This window comes from Oncorhynchus kisutch, linkage group LG1 (assembly GCF_002021735.2).
Source record: "Oncorhynchus kisutch isolate 150728-3 linkage group LG1, Okis_V2, whole genome shotgun sequence".
Lineage (NCBI taxonomy): Eukaryota > Metazoa > Chordata > Actinopteri > Salmoniformes > Salmonidae > Oncorhynchus > Oncorhynchus kisutch.
In genome coordinates, this window is record NC_034174.2 from 24,513,219 (window position 1) to 24,534,560 (window position 21,342).

The 21,342-nt window shown below is 45.0% G+C and overlaps 1 protein-coding gene across 10 annotated transcripts in view; it reads left to right on the forward strand.

The window, feature by feature from the left end:
* Positions 1-21,342, forward strand: part of LOC109897058 (membrane-associated guanylate kinase, WW and PDZ domain-containing protein 1-like) — a 182,278-nt gene that overhangs the window by 24,654 nt on the left and 136,282 nt on the right. For 2 of the 10 annotated variants that reach the window (XM_031805340.1, XM_031805392.1), the window contains exon 1: positions 15,251-15,409. The exons of the other annotated variants lie outside the window; for them this stretch is intronic. The gene's annotated coding sequence lies outside the window, so the exon portion shown is untranslated. Of the gene's footprint in view, positions 1-15,250; positions 15,410-21,342 lie in introns of those variants that run through there. 10 annotated transcript variants of the gene reach the window in all.

The window sequence follows — 21,342 nt, forward strand, 5'->3', positions numbered from 1 at the left end:
CCTGCCTGAATGGCTGACCTGTACTGGCGCCAACATGGGAATGCCTGACATAGCTATGCTTCAACTGTCACCTCTGTGTTGGGTTTGTGTGTGTGCTGACACAGATGTACCTGTTCCCAGGTATAGCAGAGCCAGTCAGTCAGGTTAGGGTGAAACTGCTGCATGCCATCGTTGCATCTGTCAACAGGTGAAGGGATGTGGTTCTCAGCGGCGGGCCAGCTGACAGGTGGGCAGATCCAAACTCTGAGGCACAGCGGTTGAGGAAGTGTTATGACTCCGCCTACGTGTTTCTGTCTTTTGTAAATGTTGCCTCCCTTTGAATGTACATTCCCCTTTAACCACTGTGTTTGTCATCAGCTATTTCTGATCCAGGATCAGCTCTCCCAACCCCACCCCTAACTATAAGCATCACAAACTAAACAATGAATAGCAGTCCCTAACTCTAATTTATTAAAGGCATGAAGTATCGACTTTACCTCAGCATGCTGTCTACTAAAGCCTTGTTAAATAGAGTACTGAGACATTCCCTCGAGTTGTTCCCTCTCTCTCTCTCCCTCCCCTCATCTCCTTCCCTCCCTCCATCCCCTCCTCTCCTTCCCTCTACCCCCTCTCCTCTCATCTCCTTGTAGAGTGTAAATGACTTGGAGTACAGATACACATCTGTTGGTCACAGATACCTTAAAAAAAGTTAGGAACACATCTCCTTCGCATAGAGTTGATCAGGCTGTTGATTTTAGCCTGTGAAATGTTGTCCCACTTCTCTTCAATGGCTGTACGAAGTTGCTGAATGTTGGTGGGAACTGGAACACACTGTCAAACACGTTGATCCAGAGCATCCCAAACATGCTCAATGGGTGACATGTCTGGTGAGTATGCAGGCCATGGAAGAACTGGGACATTTTCAGAGATGATGGCGGCAGATAAATGGCACGACAATGGGCCTCAGGATCTCGTCACGGTATCTCTGTACATACAAATTGCCATCGATAAAATGCAACTGTGTTCGTTGTCCGTAGCTTATGCCTGCCCATACCATTACCCCACCACCACCATGAGGCACTCTTTTCATAAGGTTGACATCAGCAAACTCCTCGCCCACACTACGCCATCTGGCCGGTACAGTTCAAACCGGGATTCCTCCGTGAAGAGCACACTTCTCCAGCCTCACCTCCAGAAGGTGAGAATATTCTGACGGTTTCTGACAGTTTGAGCAGAAATTCTTTGATTGTGCAAACCGAGATAAACTTTTTTTGAAATCCAATTGGTATTTACTATCTTGTCTCATCGCTGCAACTTGGGAGAGGCGAAAGTCGTGTGCCATGCATCCTCCGCCCTGCTTCTTGACCCACAGGATGATTCTGGGCCAATTGTGCATTGCCCTATGGGTCTCCCGGTCACGGTCTCGAACCCGAGGCTGTAGTTCCAGGCCTCGAAGACGGGCCTCGAGCTCGCGGCTGTAGTGGCACCTCAGCACTGCGATGCAGTGCCTTAGACAGCTGCACCACTCGGGAGGCCCAAACACACAGTTTCATCAGCTGTCTGGGTGGCTGGTCTCAGACGATCCCGCAGGTGAAAAAGCCAGATGAGGACGTCCTGGACTGGCGTGGTTACACGTGGACTGCGGGCGGTTGTGAAGCCAGTTGGATATACTGCCAAATTCTCTAAAACGATGTTGGAGGCGGTTTATGGTAGAGAAATAAACATTAAGTTATCTGGCTTAAGCTCTGGTGGACATTATTGCAATCAGCATGCCAATTGCAAGCAACCCTCAAACTTGAAACATCTGTGGCATTGTGTTGTGTGATAAAACTGCACATTTTAAAGTGGCCTTATATTGTCCCCAGCACAAGGTGCAGTGTAAGGATCATGCTGTTTAATCAGATTCTTTATATGCCATATTTGTCTGGTGGATGGATTATCTTGGGAAAGGAGAAATGGGAACTAACAGGGATGTAAACAAATTTGTGCACAAAATTTGAGAGAAATAAGCCTTTGTACATATGGAATAAATTCGGGGACCTTTTATTCAGCTAGTGAAACTACATGTTGCGTATTATATATATATACTGTGCATTAGGAAAGTATTCAGACCCCTTGACATTTTCCACCATATTCAATTTTTTATTATCCACAAAAATCTACACACAATACCCCATAATGACAAAGTGAAACGTTTTTTGGGGGCGTGGGCAAAAAAAAAAATAATTATAATAATGAAATACCTAATTTTTGGAGAAACCATCCAACCTGACAGGACTTGATAGGTTCTGCAAAGATGAATGGGAGGAACTCCCCAAATACAGGCTTGCCAAGCTTGTAGCATCATACCCAAGAAGACTTGAAGCTGTAAATGCTGACAAATGTGCTTCAAAAAAGTACTGAATAAAGAGTGTGAATACTTATGTAAATGTGATATTTCTGTGTTTTTTTTTTTTTTCAAATTAAATTTGCAAACATTTCTGAAAATCAGTTTTTGCTTTTTCATTATGGGGTATTGTGTGCAGATTGATGAGGGAAAAACACAATTTAATCCATTTTAGAATAAGGTTATAAAGTAACAAAATCTGAAATAAGTCAAGGGGTCTGAATACATTCTGAATGCACTGTATATCTTTTTTATTTATTTAACCTTTATTTAACTTATACAGTGGTAAGAAAACGTATGTGAACCCTTTTGGAATTACCTGGATTTCTGCATAAATTGGTCTTTAAATCTTTATCTAAGTCACAACAATAGGCGAACACACTGTGCTTAAACTAACACACAAATATTGGATTTATCTTGTCTGTATTGAATAAATAATTTAAACATTCACAGAGTAGGTTGTAAAAAGTATGTGAACCCCTAGGCTAATGACTTTTCTAAAAGCTAATAGGAATCGGGAGTCGTCTAAACTGGAGTCCAATCAATTAGACGAGATTGGGGAGGTTGGTAAAAAATGTGAGTTTGCTATTCACAAGAAGCATTGCCCGATGTGAATCATGCCTCAAACAAAATAGATCTCAGAAGACCTAAGATTAAGATTGGTTGACTTGTATAAAGCTGGAAAGGGTTACAAACATATCTCCAAAAGCCTTGATGTTCATCAAATCAAATTGTATTTGTCACGTGCGCTGAATACAGTGAAATGCTTACTTACAGGCTCTAACCAATAGTGCAAAAAAGGTATTAGGTGAACAATAGGTAGGTTAAAGAAATACAACCACAGTAAAATGACAGGCTATATACAGTAGCAAGGCTACATACTGGTTAGTCAGGCTGATTGAGGTAGTATGTACATGTAGATATGGTTAAAGTGACTATGCATATATAGTGGGGCAAAAAAAGTATTTAGTCAGCCACCAATTGTCCAAGTTCTCCTACTTAAAAAGATGAGAGGCCTGTAATTTTCATCATAGGTACACTTCAACTATGACAGACAAAATGAGAAGAAAAAAAATCTGAAAATCACATTGTAGGATTTTTAATGAATTTATTTGCAAATTATGGTGGAAAATGAGTATTTGGTCACCTACAAACAAGCAAGATTTCTGGCTCTCACAGACCTGTAACTTCTTCTTTAAGAGGCTCCTCTGTCCTCCACTTGTTACCTGTATTAATGGCACCTGTTTGAACTTGTTATCAGTATAAAAGACACCTGTCCACAACCTCAAACAGTCACACTCCAAACTCCACTATGGCCAAGACCAAAAAGCTATCAAAGGACACCAGAAACAAAATGGTAGACCTGCACCAGGCTGGGAAGACTGAATCTGCAATAGGTAAGCAGCTTGGTTTGAAGAAATCAACTGTGGGAGCAATTATTAGGAAATGGAAGACATACAAGACCACTGATAATCTCCCACGATCTGGGGCTCCACGCAAGATCTCACCCCGTGGGGTCAAAATGATCACAAGAACGGTGAGAAAAATCCCAGAACCACACGGGGGGACCTAGTGAATGACCTGCAGAGAGCTGGGACCAGAGTAACAAAGCCTACCATCAGTAACACACTACGCCGCCAGGGACTCAAATCCTGCAGTGCCAGACGTGTCCCCCTGCTTAAGCCAGTACATGTCCAGGCCCGTCTGAAGTTTGCTAGAGAGCATTTGGATGATCCAGAAGAAGATTGGGAGAATGTCAGATGAAACCAAAATATAACTTTTTGGTAAAAACTCAACTCGTCGTGTTTGGAGGACAAAGAATGCTGAGTTGCATCCAAAGAACACCATACCTACTGTGAAGCATGGGGGTGGAAACATCATGCTTTGGGGCTGTTTTTCTGCAAAGGGACCAGGACAACTGATCCGTGTAAAGGAAAGAATGAATGGGGCCATGTATCGTGAGATTTTGAGTGAAAACCTCCTTCCATCAGCAAGGGCATTGAAGATGAAATGTGGCTGCGTCTTTCAGCATGACAATGATCCCAAACACACCGCCCGAGCAACAAAGGAGTGGCTTCGTAAGAAGCATTTCAAGGTCCTGCAGTGGCCTAGCCAGTCTCCAGATCTCAACCCCATAGAAAATCTTTGGAGGGAGTTGAAAGTCCGTGTTGCCCAGCAACAGCCCCAAAACATCACTGCTCTAGAGGAGATCTGCATGGAGGAATGGGCCAAAATACCAGCAACAGTGGGTTTAGAGTCCCACACCTTGAAAGTGCCAGCTCTACCCTTTAGCTCAGTGCAAATGTTGCCTGTAATCCACGGCTTCTGGTTGGGGTATGTATGTACAGTCACTGTGGGGATGACGTTCTTGATGCACTTATTGATAAAGCCAGTAACTGATGTGGTGTACTCCTCAATACCATCTGTAGAATCCCTGAACACGTGCCAGTCTGTGATCGCAAAACAGTCCTGTAGTTTAGCATCTGCTTCATCTGACCATTTTTTATAGACCGAGTCACTGGTGCTTCCTGCTTTAATTTTTGCTTGTAAGCAGGAATCAGGAGGATAGGATTGTGGTTGGATTTATCAAATGGAGGGCGAGGGAGAGGTTTATACGCATCTCTGTGTGTGGAGTACAGGTGATCTAGAATTCTTTTCCCTTTGGTTGCACATTTAACATGCTAATGGAATTTTGGTAGAACTGATCTAAGTTTCATCAGTCCACGGTAAGACTAATTGTCTATAAATGGAGAAAGTTAAGCACTGTTGCTACTCTCCCTATGTCACGCTCTGACCATAGTTCTGTTATTTTATCTTTGTTTTAGTATGGTCAGGGTGTGAGTTGGGTGGGTAGTCCATGTTTGTTTTTCTATGTTGGTTTTTGAGTTTGGCCTAGTATGGTTCTCAATCAGAGGCAGCTGTCAATTGTTGTCCCTGATTGAGTCTGACGTTCGCAAAAGAGCATCTGGATGTTCCACAGCGCTACTGGCAACATATTCTGTGGACAGATTAAACTTAAGTTGAGTTGTTTGGAAGGAACACACAACACTATGTGTGGAGAAATAAAGTCACAGCACACCAACATCAAAACTTCATCCCAACTGTAAAGTATGGTGGAGGGAGCATCATGATTTTGGGTTGCTTTGATGCCTCAGGGCCTGGATAGCTTGCTATCATTGACGGAAAAATGAATCAAGTTTATCAAAAATTTTGCAGGAGAATGTAAGGCAATCTGTCTATGAATTGAAGCTCAACAGAAGTTAGGTGATGCAACAGGACAACAACCCAAAACACAGAAGTAAATCAACAACAGAATGGCTTCAACAGAAGAAAATACACCTTCTGGAGTGGCTCAGTCGGAGTACTGACCTAACCTGATTGAGATGCTGTGGCATGACCTTGAGTGGTTCACACCAGACATCCCAAGAATATTGCTGAACTGAAACAGATTTGTAAAGAGGAATGGTCCAATATTCCTCCTGACCGTTGTGTAGGTCTGATTCACAACTACAGAACATGTTTGGTTGAGCTTATTGCTGTCAAAGGACGGTCAACCAGTTATTAAATCCAAGGGTTCTTATACTTTTTGCACCCTGCACTGTGAATGTTTACACGGTGTGTTCAGTAAAGACATGAACACGTTGAATTGTTTGAGTGTTATTAGTTTAAGCAGACTGTGTTTGTTTATTGTTGTGACTTAGATGAAGATAAGATCACATTATATGACCAATTTATGCAGAAATCCAGGTAATTCCAAAGGGTTCACATACTTTTTCTTGCCACTGTATATAATTAGTAGTGTTATCTTGCGCTAGTCTGCTGTACATGTGCCTACATTCTGTATTTTTTATCATATAGCTTGTTCTCCATCTTTTTAAATAGCAAGCCAACCTATTCAGCACTTATTTCCATGACTGATCAAAACATTTTCTGTTCTGCTCACTTTTTGTAAATTGCATACAGTCAGTTGCTTGAAATGGGATCGATATCCATCTCTTGCAATGCAATGCAACTAAATTGCAGGCAATTTTGGAGGGGTGACACAGGGAGCAACCCAGATGCAACTTTGTTGCAAGCAACATAAATTACGTCCAGATTGCTTCATGTGACATTGGCTTTAGCAACATGAGTATTTATTTAGAACTGTCTTATTTGTAAAACTTCCAACAAGTACATCAAATTCCCAGGTGCATGTGTGCACTCGCCTTCTACAAAGCTATTCAGAGAGGCGAAATAAAGACATCTTTCTGTAGTGAGAGTTTTCAGGGCTGTACCACATGCAATACAGAATATGATGTGAACTGTACAGTAGGATTTACAGATTGATTAGTTCCTGCCTCTGCCTACTAAGTACCTCTGTACTTAGTAGGCAGAGATAAGCAGGCCAGGTTCCTCTTACACCAGAGATAGCAGCCCACATTCATAATCTATGAACATGGATGAGGGAGGTGCATGAGATTTGCATGTTAACCAAAGGAGTGGAAGAAAATGTACTGCTTTGTTCTTCCTGTCTCATGTCCAGACCACAGGCTGCCTCCTGTGTGTGTGTGGGCTAACTAAGTGGGCTTTGCATGCAAATCTTGTCCTGGCTGTGTGACTGGCTGCCCAAACAAGCCTACAGGCACAAACAAGGTCATAAAAACGTTCTGCTCTGTTTTCATGTGTTTCTGTTTTACAATATATTATGTATTGTCAACTGGCAAGTGTTGTGCTTCGTCTGACTTTTCTGATGATTCGTATTTTTGCTTGTTTATTTCTAAGCTCTGCTACCTGTTCTCCATTTCCCCCACCTCTGGAGCGTAGCTTCAGATGGTTCAGTCACAGAGCACCTTGGATGGAGTAGTCTAAAGAAAGTGGACATGAGCATCCTCATGACCACTTAGCTAGCTCCTGCTCTCTCCACTGTTAAAGTCAACAGAGGGATGGCACGCACACGCACACGCACACGCGCACACACACACACACACACACACACACACACTCTCTCTCGTTCCCTCTTTTTATTTACATTTTTTTTCTCTCTCTTCCTTGCCTTTCTCTCTCCTGCCTCTCTTTTCTCCTCTAACAAACATGGCTGAAGATGAGCAGGGCAGAGAAAGAGACTGGGGCCTATCTATCCTGTGTGAGCATTGTTCTCTATTTACCTGGGTTCATTCAGCCTAGCTAAACGCCAGCTGTACCCAGGGATATTTCTGGCTTCCTACATATACTGACAGAGAGAAACAGCTAGAGGTCAACAGTCAGGCCTTGTTCAGACTATGTATAGGTTATAACTGGGTTGTGCAGAGTTAGGAGCCCTAGGCTGCATATGAATCCATTTTTGTATTGTTTTTGTATTGTTAGGTACTACTGCTCTGTTGGAGCTAGAAACATAAGCATTTCGCTGCACCGGCGATAACATCTGCAAATATGTGTACGCTACCAATAAAATGTGTTTGTTACAGCAGCTCTGCTGGGCAGTGCAATGTATGTACCTCGCCTCCTCTTCTGACAGCACTCCGTTGATCCGTGAAGGGATTGTGTTGTGAGCGCTACAGAATGCAGCTCCCTCATATGAAGGTGGGCAGGTAGCCTCCAGGTTAGTGCATTGTGCCAGTAACCAAAAGGTTGCTGGTTCAAATACCGGAACTGACAAGGTAAAAAATGTCCCTGTGCCCTTGAGCAAGACACTTAATCCTAATTGTTCCAGGGGTGCTGTAAAATGGTGACCCCGGCCGTTACCCCACTCCCTGCGAGTGTCTCGGGAATTGGGATATGCAATTTAATCCATTACACACAAATATAAGCACCCATATTATTATTATTGTTATTATTATGTCTGCTTCCTTTTCCCCTCTGGCTGACTGTGGGAGAAAGGAAGGACAAGGTAGGACGTGTGAGCTACTGAGGCACAGGAGGACTGTGGGTATGGATAGGGTAGACGTTTACTCTCTATCTCTATTTGAAATTTGAGTGGTACATTTGACTGATGATTTATCAATATGAATTATCTTTAGATGACGTGACTCCATAATCTCTGTGTTCCTGTGGAGGCTGATACTGTAGCTGCCTCCTGGGAGATTCATTCCAGCATCCACACTCAAATGGAACACATTCGGAGAGCCAAATGCAGGCAGGCACCCTACCCATCTACCTTTTCACCGCTCATCCCCCCGAGACTCAGATTGCTAGTAATATATCACTTGAGGCTGGGGAAGGCTTTATGAGAGAGGGGCACATCATTGCTATCTTCCTGTCTATCGTTCCCCCTCTCTGCCCCTCCTTGTCTGTGGGAAAGGAGGCGTTGCCTCAGGGTTTAGGGCCATGTGTCCATGTGTGTCCCAGAACCTGTTGACCTCTCCTTGGTCAGTCACCCCATAGGGCAGGCTGGCTGCTGCCCAGGTATTCCAACACCAAACACCTCCCCTGTGTACCCTGCTTGGGTCCCTGTTGGTTCAGTCAGTGGTGACACCACAACATCCTACTCCAACCTCTGTCGGACTAAATCATTCCTGGCCTGGGTCTCTGTGGTGGTGGTGTGTGTGTTAGTTATTTTAGGTACTATTTATTCACACCAAAGAAAATAAGTGAAAGACAAAACAGTACAGATAACTGGTTAAAACGGTGTGCAGGGGAGGTTGGAAGCCCAAAAGCAGTGATATGAAAACCACACCACAAATATAAGAACAAAAAAAGTTTGTTCAATCAGTTAAACAAAGCATATTAACTATAATTGTACATGATATACTCAGTGTACAGTATATATACTGTGTATGTGAGTGAGTAGACAGAATCATTAAACTGTCTGGGCCTTGAGCTGAAGACGGCAGATATTACCCCCATATAACACATGGGTGAGATGGACGGGTCTGTAGTAGGTCCCTCCTCCCCGATCAGACTGTGTGAGTAAGCGACCACAAATCAGCCTCTCATTTATTTTTTGCTGGAGAGGGGGGTTAATGCGTTCTCATCCCCCCACCACAACATATTTCCCCATACTCACTGCCTGAGTGTGACTTGTTGTGATTGGTGGGTTGTGGTGTTCATGCTAATAAAAGACTTGGGTGTCAGCAGAGCACAGCTACGGGGAGGTTAGATTCTATCTCCCAGTAGCTGAGTAGTTCTATGTGATATTGTTAGGTTCTTATCTTTCAGAGTAAATAACTCATGGACACTAGAGAAGCTTTAACCAAGTTGAATTCTTCCCAAAGGTTCTGTACAGCTGTATTCAGAGAACCCAACACTTCTCCCATCCAGATATATACACTGCTCAAGAAAATAAAGGGAATACTTAAACAACACAATGTAACTCCAAGTCAATCACACTTCTGTGAAATCAAACTGTCCATTTAGGAAGCAACACTGATTGACATTACATTTCACATGCTGTTGTGCAAATGGAATAGACAACAGGTGGAAATTATAGGCAATTAGCAAGACACCCCCAATAAAGGAGTGGTTCTGCAGGTGGTGACCACAGACCACTTCTCAGTTCCTATGCTTCCTGGCTGATGTTTTGGTCGCTTTTGAATGCTGGCGGTGCTTTTACTCTAGTGGTAGCATGAGATGGAGTCTACAACCCACACAAGTGGCTCAGGTAGTGCAGCTCATCCAGGATGGAACATCAATGCGAGCTGTGGCAAGAAGGTTTGCTGTGTCTGTCAGCGTAGTGTCCAGAGCATGGAGGCGCTACCAGGAGACAGGCTAGTACATCAGGAGACGTGGAGGAGGACGTAGGAGGGCAACAACCCAGCAGCAGGACCGCTACCTCCGCCTTTGCAAGGAGGAGCACTGCCAGAGCCCTGCAAAATGACCTCCAGCAGGCCACAAATGTGTATGTGTCTGCTCAAACGGTCAGAAACAGACTCCATGTGGGTGGTATGAGGGCCCGACGTCCACAGGTGGGGGTTGTGCTTACAGCCCAACACCATGCAGGACGTTTGGCATTTGCCAGAGAACACCAAGATTGGCAAATTTGCCACTGGCGCCCTGTGCTCTTCACGGATGAAAGCAGGTTCACAGTGAGCACGTGACAGACGTGACAGTCTGGAGACGCCGTGGAGAACGTTCTGCTGCCTGCAACATCCTCCAGCATGACCGGTTTGGCGGTGGGTCAGTCATGGTGTGGGGTGGCATTTCTTTGGGGGGCTGCACAGCCCTCCATGTGCTCGCCAGAGGTAGCCTGACTGCCATTAGGTACCGAGATGAGATCCTCAGACCCCTTGTGAGACCATATGCTGGTGCGGTTGGCCCTGGGTTCCTCCTAATGCAAGACAATGCTAGACCTCATGTGGCTGGAGTGTGTCAGCAGTTCCTGCAAGAGGAAGTCATTGATGCTATGGACTGGCCCGCCCGTTCCCCAGACCTGAATCCAATTGAGCACATCTGGGACATTATGTCTCGCTCCATCCACAGACTGTCCAGGAGTTGGCGGATGCTTTAGTCCAGGCCTGGGAGGAGATCCCTCAGGAGACCATCCGCCACCTCATCAGGAGCATGCCCAGGCGTTGTAGGAAGGTCATACAGGCACGTGGAGGTCACACACACTACTCATTTTGACTTGTTTTAAGGACATTCCATCAAAGTTGGATCAGCCTGTAGTGTGTTTTTCCACTTTAATTTTGAGTGTGACTCCAAATCCAGACCTCCATGGGTTGATACATTTGATTTCCATTGAACATTTTTGTGTGATTTTGTTGTCAGCACATTCAACTATGTAAAGAAAAATTTATTTAATAAGAATATTTCATTCATTCAGATCTAGGATGTGTTATTTTAGTGTTCCCTTTATTTTTTTGAGCAGTGTATATATATATCCCACCTAAGACAGTCCTCCTTCTCTCCAATCCTTATATCTTATGGTTTAACAGGAAAAGTGTAACAAGATACCAAACCCTTATTACTCCCTTCAGGTGACCTGTCCTCACCTCCTGACCTCAACCCCTCCTTCACCTAATCCACAGATGTCCATCTGTCTTTCCTGTATCAACATGGTGCTCTGCTCCCGCCCCCCAACACATTTCAACACATTCCACAGCTATCTGTCTTTCCACAGATATTCTATGCTTCTTCTCTATCATTTATTTAATATCTCAATGTTCAAAATGTCGTATCCAACAATGTGTATGTCCAATGTATGTGTGTGTGTCAGGGCTGGGGTAAAATCGAATTGAAGGCAGTCAAGTCAGGAAGTGATAAAAACATTTTTAAGGAAAGGATAAACGTTCTAATTCTCAGTTTATTGAGAGGTCATTGAAAATAGATACTATTTTTTTCTTCAATTTGAATTGACCCCAGCACTGGTGCGCATGTGTGTGTGTTTGCGGTCCTGCTGGCTCACTGTGCGGTGTGATTGATGCAGTGCATCCTCGGCTGCAGCACGTCATCTGCATAATTGCTCCCTCCCACCATTTGGCAAGGAGCAGAAAAAACACTGACATTAACGACAGAAGGCCACAGTACTCCTCCATCTCCCTCCTCTCTGCTCCTTACTTACGAAGGCGTCCACATGCTTCCCAGCCGAAACAGTTTGGAACAGTTCTTGCATATATTATTACAACATTTTGTATGTTTTGGCAATACTTTTTTCCGGCTGTTCAGGCAGACAATGTGAGGCACGCCAAAGTCTGTAGCCGAAGTCTACGCCCCCCTCGTTGGCTATTGATCAACGGTAGGGATTCTACAATGACGTGCCTGTTGTCATTTAACGAGAGACGACACATCCTTCACTTGATAAATACTGCACCAAACATCAGAGTCAGATGTAAAAATTGCGCAGCTAAGATATCCTCTGCAAAATCTGCAAATTAAGGGAGTATGTGAGCACACTCATTCTTTCAACTAAAGCATGCTGACACCTGTACATATCACTCTCCTTTAGAACCATCATACCCAACTCTACTCTTTCCTCTGCATCCTAATAACTTTCAGGCTTTTTAAGTTCATCATGTCTGATCTGTTTTCCTTGTTGTAAAACTAGCAAGCAATTATTTATTTTTTTACATCCTTTTTGTTTGGAGAGGGCAGTGAGAGCTTTTTAAAAGTTATTTAACAGCACAAGAGAATCAATAACTTCTCTTGTTTGATAAAATAATGTTGAAATATGTTTCTACCCGCAGGCCAATGTCTAGAGCTGAACAGCAACATCAACAACTTGACGTTTTCAGGTTCAGAACACTCTCATTTTCAGAGTTAGTGTTAATGCCCAGCTCTGAGACTGTATATTAGGCCTGCAATGCAGAGAACCAGAGTGGGAGTGAGGTTTTACAGACAATCTAGTTTTTAGTGATGTTTTCATGGACGATTCATTTCTGCTGCCAGTTCAGGTTTAGCAGAGTTGTCATGAAGAGTGAAGTCTTGGTGATGTTTGTTTGTTTTGGTGCAAAGCAATAGTGCCTGTTGTTTGGCAAAGTTTTGGGTGAGTGACTTCCATTGGTGGCGCTGTCTGTTTTGGGTATATTTTTCATAGCTTAGTTCATACAGTTTACTTTCAGCTCCCATCTCAGACCTGGATGGATTCTTTACTGTAACTGGCATAGCAGCAGCTTCCTGGATCCCCTCAGATCCCCTCCTCAGATCCCCTCCTCAGATCCCCCCCTCCTCAGATCCCCTCCTCAGATCCCCCCCTCCTCAGATCCCCTCCTCAGATCCCCCCCTCCTCAGATCTCAGATCCCCTCAGATCTCCTCAGATCTCCTCAGATCTCCTCAGATCCCCTCAGATCCCCTCAGCCTCAGATCCCCTCCTCAGATCCCCTCCTCAGATCCCCTCCTCAGATCCCCCCCTCCTCAGATCTCAGATCTCCTCAGATCTCCTCAGATCCCCTCAGATCTCCTCAGATCCCCTCAGATCCCCCCCTCCTCAGATCCCCTCCTCAGATCCCCTCCTCAGATCCCCTCCTCAGATCCCCTCCTCAGATCCCCCCCTCCTCAGATCTCAGATCTCCTCAGATCTCCTCAGATCCCCTCAGATCTCCTCAGATCTCCTCAGATCCCCTCAGATCCCCTCAGCCTCACTAGCATGTTCATGTAAAAGCATGTTAATGAAAACGCTATGCCCTCCCTGCCTTAATCACAAAATGTGCTTTACATTTACATTCTTGCCCCTGGACCTAGACCGGCTCTGACTCGGGTTTCTTTGTGAAAGGTGTTGTTTGTGTGATGCACCACTGTGGAAGACTGTGACTTGACAACGGGACAGTATGCAGTGTGTGAGGGAGCAGAGAAGTGTGCTGAGAAGTGGAGTTTTTCCCGCTCAACCTGGACCTGAACAGACAGATAACAATCAGACCCGGGCCCGAATGGACCGGTCTTTAAAAAAGAAAATGGGTTTCGGACCCGACAACAATCTCAGCCGAACCCGAATATACCCGAGGACAACCCAACCTAGATCCGACCCGTACCCTAACAGGCCCGGGTCTAGACGAGACCCGTTTTGAACAGAGTGACACAAACGTTATGTTAATCAGCCAAGTTGCTCTTCTGGTTAACAAATAGGTCTTTCTATGTTGGCTTGGCTGTCTAGAAGATAATAAATTCACCTTATTACCGTAACATAAATATGTTCTAGGCTATAGCCATGGTCGGGTCCACTTGGGTCTATCAGCTGTAATTACATAGACCCGAGACCCAATGACAATCAAACAGGAGCTGACCGAGAGCTGAGGGACGGATTAGTATTCTGGATCCGGACCTGCTCAGGGATCGCGTCTCGGTTATTCAGGTTTGGCTGGGCCCGTGAAGACCTCTACTGAGGAGTATGTAGTGTAGGATCTGACTAGAAGGTCTGTGGCTAGTAACTCTCTCTATTCCCTTTTCTCTCTCTCTCTCTCCTCCCTTTTCTCTCCTCCCTTTCTCTCTCTCTATCTCTCTCTCGCGCTCTCTCTCTCTCTTCCCCATTTTCTCTCTCTCTCCTCCCTTTTCTTTCTCTCTCTCTCTCTCTCTCCCCCCTTTTCTCTCTCTCTCTCTCTCTCTCTCTCTCTCTCTCTCTCTCTCTCTCTCTCTCTCTCTCTCTCTCTCTCTCTCTCTCGCGCTGTGTCTCTCTGATTTACTGCTGACAATGCAAGACTGACATTTCTCTCTGCCATTTTCTTCTGACTTGACTAAAAGCTTTGCCTTCATTACAGAATTGATTTGAATCCCCATTCGAAGAATGCAAACTCTTGGTATTCAGGCTCCATAGAAAACTGTACTGTAAGCTATGCTTTGTTTACGTCATGCTGTACGTCATGCTGTACGTCATGCTGTACGTCATGCTGTACGTCATGCTGTACGTCATGCTGTACGTCATGCTGTACGTCATGCTGTACGTCATGCTGTACGTCATGCTCTGTCAATATTGGAGACGGCATCAAACAAACCATAACTGAATTTTGTCTATGAGACTAGTCCAAGCCTAAATGGGAAGCAGGCTGTGATGTCTGAGAATGATCTTTGATCTAGCCAATGAGAGAGGGGGAGAGAGGACAAATGTGCTTGAACCTGCTCTAGAGGAATGTGGGTGGTCTGATGTCATCATCCACCAATGCAGCCAGTTTCAGCCTCGTCTGGGCAGCCGCACAGCTTTGGTTTCTGTTCAACTGGGTGTGTGTTTATGTGCCCGCTCTTTTATAGTACTTTACAAATAGCTAGTCAAAAAACTCTGCATGACTTTTGGAGGATGGACTGACAGACAGGATAGGAGGTATCCTCTGTCACTGGCAATATTTATAAATTCTGCAGCGGTACATTTCACAGTTATTGACAAACTTAGATCAGTGAAAATGTTGAAAGAATTATTCTCAGTTCTGCAATGGACCACCATGAAGTGTCAGAAATGTGTTGAATCATGCAACCAATGGGAGTATTTTGCTCTTTGTTGTGACTTTGAAGGAGGTGATCATATCATGCAAGCACCTGCCCTTCCCATTGTGACAGTGTCAGGTGTGTGTCCATGTTCTCAGGCAGAAACTGAAGGAGTCACATACAGGTTCAGTCATGCTAGATTAGGAAGCCGTGAGGACGAAGGAATCACATCTCTAAATTCCCACCAACCCATAAAACACACATAAACCAAAGAGGTCCTGAAGGTAAGCCTGAAGAATGGTCTCAACTGAACAAGAACAATTTAAGTAGTTCTTGCAGTTTCATGCCTAAAGTACAGTACGCTAGTATTTGTATTATATAAGTAAATTGTAGACTGTAATGTGTATAAGGAGCTTTACTGCTACTCATATGCCATGGCTCTTTCCATAGGCTAATTACTGTGTTTGAATTTGACTGGTTTCTAGGGAAGTTTGGAGTCAGGTGTGGCTTCACCAGTTGTTTTTGTCACAGGAATATGAAAGATTGTGATGACGAATGCAGCGGCCATTTCATCCTGTCTCCCATGCTGGAGAGAGAAAATGAGAGTTACATTTCTTCAGTATTTTGTTTCTCTTTTCATCTAGCTGTTCCCTCCTCTCGCCTCCTCTCTTCTCTCTGTCTTGCGTGAACCATCGTGGTGGTCCCAATAGAGTCCTGGACGGTGCTGTGCAGTCAGGGGAACAGGAGAACTTGATGCTGTGCAGGAGTAAAAGTGGACATAGAACAGCCAGATCTGGACAGGAAGTATACAACTGATAAGAAATGCTCTGTTTCTTCTTCTTCATTCAGGCCAGGAAGCTTTCTGAAACGGGTGGGGTGTGTTAGAATCCTGTCAGGATTGTGTTTATTAATGCACAGAACAGGGTATTGTCCACCTCCAGAGTATACTACATGTCATACGCAAACATGAGCAACAACTATCATATGGTTTGGTTTGTGTGCTGGATTGTGTTTGTACAGTGATATCAGTGTCGGATAACCTCAGCATGATCAGCCCTTTGTATACACTCACTGTATTGTCTCATTGGGGTCAGAGCGGGGTCAGTGCCGTAATCTTGAAATGTAGTGTGTCCTGCTGCAGTAATTGTGTGTGTAATTGATCCCACTTTATGGAGACATATTATCAGACAGGGAGAAAAGGGGCCATTACACAGCAGAGGAGCCCAGCAGGGTGATGGACTGGAGGATAGAAAGGCTAAGATCATTATTTTCTTTAAGTGTGTCAAGATGTCTGTTCAAAGCAGTAACATGAGGGGTAGAATTAGTAGCATTTAGGGGTAGCATTTAGTCATGGATATATCCAGCTGCATCTACACAATGGACAGTATGAGGTGTGCGTTTGTGTGTGAAAAAGAAGCGGGTTGGATGGGAAGTCTCTCAATAAATCAGGGTCCCTCTGGTGGCCAGGAGACCCACCTCCTGCCACTGCCTCCAGTGCAATGGTTGCTATGATAGCCTTGAGAGGGGGGCAGGATTGATGTTAGCTTTGTTAAAGGTGTCACGCGGCTTAATTGATGGCTGAGGAAAGCCAGCCCAAAGTTTGGCAAAGACACTGTCACCACAGGCGCACCCGGCCCGGGAATCTATAGAGAAGGATGTCACAGCACAAACATATGAATCAATAGGCATCTCTCCAAGCTCTCCATCTCTCCAAGCTCACTCCATTTATTCCAAGCTCTCTCCGTCTATTCCAAGCTCTCTCCATCTCTCCAAGCTCTCTCCGTCTATTCCAAGCTCTCCGTCTATTCCAAGCTCTCCGTCTATTCCAAGCTTCTCCGTCTATTCCAAGCTTCTCCATCTATTCCAAGCTCTCTCCGTCTATTCCAAGCGCTCTCCGTCTATTCCAAGCTCTCTCCGTCTATTCCAAGCTCTCTCATTCTATTCCAAGCTCTCTCCGTCTATTCCAAGCTCTCTCCATCTCTCCAAGCCCTCCATCTATTCCAAGGTGTCTCCATCTCTCCAGGCTCTCTCCATCTCTCTAAGCTCTCTCCATCTATTCCAAGGTGTCTCCATCTCTCCAGGCTCTCTCCATCTCTCCACTGAGGTGCGCAGAGGGGTATTTACACTAGAACACGAGCACATTGGACTGCAGTTCGACTGAACACACACCCTCTCCTCTCATCTCCCTGGTTGAAATTAGAAGCTGGGTGAGAGTGCAAATGTCATGCTTATTGATCAGAGAGTTGGAGCAATCAGACTACAGGCCAGTCCCCCTTGTTTAAATACTCATTAAAGAGGCTCATTAGAGGCATGTACAGATGTCTTCAGGGTAGAGACAGAGAGTGCTCAGTACAGTCATCTCATCTGCCCTGGCCTGCATGCGTTTAAGGTAATTTACAGATTGCTAATGAACAGCAGAGTGCGTTGCTCTCTATTCGGGCTGGGGTTAATAGTAGGTTATGTTACTGTATGTGCAGTGTTCTGGAACTTCACTCATCTATTACTGCTGGTGAGTCTGGAAGTCCCAAGGGAAATCAACATGTGTTTGAGGAAAGGTTGTGGTTGTGAACCAAACTGAAATTGTGCATTTAAACCGGAACAATTTACTCTGCTATTATTTAATAGCATATCTGTTTTTATTCTTATTCCCAGCTGCTACCAGTCTGTTTGGTAGTCCTGCCCTGTTCTCTCCTGTCCTTTCCTGCAGTGCCCTCCTCCAGTAGGATATTTAGGTTTCCTTATTTATCTCTGCTGGGAATGGTCAGGAAGCCACTTCCTCCTTCATCTTTTGGGGCCATTAGTGTAATGCCGTGTTTGTTAGGCCTCATCTACTGCTCACATAGCAGTATTAGACATATGATTAGATATATGCTGCATTTAGGTAGATGTTCTGTGTGTTTTCCTTTTTTCTACGCAATGATGTGATATCTTTGATATCAGAGATCAGAACTTGATCCAAATGGTGTATTGTTCCTTTTTATGGAGCTTTGTTCATTGGGTAAGATTAAAAACACCTTCAGTCGTCTGGGACGGGAGAAAGTCTTGTTTGGGAGCCAGTGATAACACTGCGTTGGGCCGGTGGATAAAGTCTTGTTTGAGCCAGTAATAACACTGCGTCAGGCCAGTGGAGAAAGTCTTGTTTGAGGGCCAGTAATAACACTGATTTGGGCCGGTGGAGAAAGTCTTGTTTGAGGGCCAGTAATAACACTGATTTGGGCCGGTGGAGAAAGTCTTGTTTGAGGGCCAGTAATAACACTGATTTGGACCGGTGGAGAAAGTCTTGTTTGAGAGCCAGTAATAACACTGCGTTGGGCCGGTGGATAAAGTCTTGTTTGAGAGCCAGTAATAACACTGATTTGGGCCGTTGGAGAAAGTCTTGTTTGAGAGCCAGTAATAACACTGATTTGGGCCGGTGGATAAAGTCTTGTTTGAGAGCCAGTAATAACACTGCGTTGGGCCGGTGGATAAAGTCTTGTTTGAGAGCCAGTAATAACACTGCGTCAGGCCGGTGGATAAAGTCTTGTTTGAGAGCCAATAATAACACTGATTTGGGCCGGTGGATAAAGTCTTGTTTGAGAGCCAGTAATAACACTGCGTTGGGCCGGTGGATAGTCTTGTTTGAGCCAGTAATAACACTGCGTCAGGCCGGTGGATAAAGTCTTGTTTGAGCCAGTGATAACACTGCGTTGGGCCGGTGGATAAAGTATTGTTTGAGAGCCAGTGATAACACTGTGTCAGGCCGGTGGAGAAAGTCTTGTTTGAGCCAGTGATAACACTGCGTCAGGCCGGTGGAGAAAGTCTTGTTTGAGAGCCAGTAATAACACTGATTTGGGCCGGTGGATAAAGTCTTGTTTGAGCCAGTAATAACACTGATTTGGGCCGGTGGATAAAGTCTTGTTTGAGAGCCAGTGATAACATTGCGTTGGGCAATTGGATAAAGTCTTGTTTGAGCCAGTGATAACACTGCGTCAGGCCGGTGGAGAAAGTCTTGTTTGAGAGCCAGTAATAACACTGCGTCAGGCCGGTGGAGAAAGTCTTGTTTGAGCCAGTAATAACACTGCGTCAGGCCGGTGGATAAAGTCTTGTTTGAGGGCCAGTAATAACACTGATTTGGGCCGGTGGAGAAAGTCTTGTTTGAGAGCCAGTAATAACACTGCGTTGGGCCGGTGGATAAAGTCTTGTTTGAGAGCCAGTAATAACACTGCGTCAGGCCGGTGGATAAAGTCTTGTTTGAGAACCAGTAATAACACTGCGTCAGGCCGGTGGATAAAGTCTTGTTTGAGAGCCAGTAATAACACTGCGTTGGGCCGGTGGATAAAGTCTTGTTTGAGAGCCAGTAATAACACTGCGTTGGGCCGGTGGATAAAGTCTTGTTTGAGAGCCAGTAATAACACTGATTTGGGCCGGTGGATAAAGTCTTGTTTGAGAGCCAGTAATAACACTGCCTTGGGCCGGTGGATAAAGTCTTGTTTGAGAGCCAGTAATACCACTGATTTGGGCCGGTGGATAAAGTCTTGTTTGAGAGCCAGTAATAACACTGCGTTGGGCCGGTGGATAAAGTCTTGTTTGAGAGCCAGTAATAACACTGCGTCAGGCCGGTGGAGAAAGTCTTGTTTGAGCCAGTGATAACACTGCGTCAGGCCGGTGGAGAAAGTCTTGTTTGAGCCAGTAATAACACTGCGTTGGGCCGGTGGATAAAGTCTTGTTTGAGCCAGTGATAACACTGATTTGGGCCGGTGGATAAAGTCTTGTTTGAGAGCCAGTAATAACACTGATTTGGGCCGGTGGAGAAAGTATTGTTTGAGAGCCAGTAATAACACTGCGTCAGGCCGGTGGATAGTCTTGTTTGAGCCAGTAATAACACTGCGTCAGGCCGGTGGATAAAGTCTTGTTTGAGCCAGTGATAACACTGCGTTGTGCCGGTGGAGAAAGTCTTGTTTGAGCCAGTGATTACACTGCGTCAGGCCGGTGGAGAAAGTCTTGTTTGAGGGCCAGTAATAACACTGATTTGGGCCAGTGGATAAAGTCTTGTTTGAGAGCCAGTGATAACATTGCGTTGGGCAATTGGATAAAGTCTTGTTTGAGCCAGTGATAACACTGCGTCAGGCCGGTGGAGAAAGTCTTGTTTGAGAGCCAGTAATAACACTGCGTCAGGCCGGTCGAGAAAGTATTGTTTGAGGGCCAGTAATAACACTGATTTGGGCCGGTGGAGGAAGTCTTGTTTGAGAGCCAGTAATAACACTGATTTGGGCCGGTGGAGAAAGTCTTGTTTGAGAGCCAGTAATAACACTGCGTTGGGCCGGTGGATAAAGTCTTGTTTGAGCCAGTGATAACACAGCGTCAGGCCGGTGGAGAAAGTCTTGTTTGAGCCAGTGATAACACTGATTTGGGCCGGTGGATAAAGTCTTGTTTGAGAGCCAGTGATAACACTGTGTCAGGCCGGTGGAGAAAGTCTTGTTTGAGCCAGTGATTACACTGCGTCAGGCCGGTGGAGAAAGTCTTGTTTGAGGGCCAGTAATAACACTGATTTGGGCCAGTGGATAAAGTCTTGTTTGAGAGCCAGTGATAACATTGCGTTGGGCAATTGGATAAAGTCTTGTTTGAGCCAGTGATAACACTGCGTCAGGCCGGTGGAGAAAGTCTGGTTGAGAGCCAGTAATAACACTGCGTTGGGCCGGTGGAAAAAGTCTTGTTTGAGAGCCAGTAATAACTCTGATTTGGGCCGGTGGAGAAAGTCTTGTTTGAGAGCCAGTAATAACACTGCGTTGGGCCGGTGGATAAAGTCTTGTTTGAGCCAGTGATAACACAGCGTCAGGCCGGTGGAGAAAGTCTTGTTTGAGCCAGTGATAACACTGATTTGGGCCGGTGGAGAAAGTCTTGTTTGAGCCAGTGATAACACTGATTTGGGCCGGTGGAGAAAGTCTTGTTTGAGCCAGTGATAACACTGATTTGGGCCGGTGGATAAAGTCTTGTTTGAGAGCCAGTAATAACTCTGATTTGGGCCGGTGGAGAAAGTCTTGTTTGAGAGCCAGTAATAACACTGCGTTGGGCCGGTGGATAAAGTCTTGTTTGAGCCAGTGATAACACAGCGTCAGGCCGGTGGAGAAAGTCTTGTTTGAGCCAGTGATAACACTGATTTGGGCCGGTGGATAAAGTCTTGTTTGAGAGCCAGTAATAACACTGATTTGGGCCGGTGGATAAAGTCTTGTTTGAGCCA